Source organism: Physella acuta, unplaced genomic scaffold, assembly GCF_028476545.2.
Source record: "Physella acuta isolate Inbredline_101_S28 unplaced genomic scaffold, ASM2847654v3 ptg001206l, whole genome shotgun sequence".
Lineage (NCBI taxonomy): Eukaryota > Metazoa > Mollusca > Gastropoda > Physidae > Physella > Physella acuta.
Genome location: NW_026732723.1, coordinates 96,017 through 97,234, shown reverse-complemented (window position 1 = coordinate 97,234; position 1,218 = coordinate 96,017).

Below are 1,218 nucleotides of genomic sequence, written 5' to 3'. Positions count from 1 at the left end.
GTGTGATAGTGTGTATCTGGTGTGTGTGTGTGTGTGTGTGTGTGTGTGTGTGTGTGTGTGTGTGTGTGTGTGTGTGTGTGTGTGTGTGTGTGTGTGTGTGTGTGTGTGCATGTGTTTGCGTCTTGCGTCTGTAGCCAACTCCGACCAAGACTTCATGAGCAGTTATTTATTCCCTCACTACTTTGATACCACTGTACCATTATACCACTATACCACTAGATCACTACACAGTTGCTTGCATTGGTCGTACAAATATCAGGGAAGGGTGTTATGAAAAAAAAAACATAATGTCAATCTTTTTTTAGTGTTTTGTGTCATAAGCTTTGGATGCCTAACGTAGATGAACAGTTATAACGAAAAGATAATTGTAAAATGATGTAGTATCTGTTCCCAGAAAATATTTTTGTTTTTATGACTTTGTGAGAATTATTTAATTCTCTCGAAACTAGTGACCGACGCTTCCAACTGATTCATGTATCATACTTTGGTTAAATATGTATTGTATTTGAAAAAGTGTTATATTTCGAGCCGCACACCGGAAGTGTTCGTTACGTCTGAGTGACCTGACGTTCTGTTGTCACGTGTTAGGTCACACACTTGCTGTCTTTTCTGTGTGTTAGAGGGTGACACGACACCTGTGTGTAAGAGGATGACTCGACACAGCACTGCCTTAACAAATTCTTGGAATTTACACACCGGCAAAGCACATCCTCCCGTTAATGAAAACTGGGGGGGGGGGGGGGGGGGGGATTACAGGTGACCGACCATAAACTGTGATAATTTTACTAGAAGTGTTGAGTGGAGAGGCTTATGTACACCGTAATATATGTATATATATATATATATATATATATATATATATATATATATATATATATATATATATATATATATATATATATATATATAAATATATAAATATATATATATATATATATATATATATATATATATATATATAAATATATATATATATATATTTATATATTTATATATATAGTTTAATCAGTATGTACAGCCGTGTATGGGTCTATTTTCTTAACTTTGATTTTGAATAAATCAGTCTTCTTCATCTTCGTTCTTAATTGTAATGTTGGACGGGATTCTCTCCAACACAGTTAAGTATTTCGTGTCAACAGGTCCTTCGTCAATGAGTCAGTAATGCAAATCAAAATAAACGTTTCAATTAATTTGTCTCATCTTTAAGGGAGCACCCTG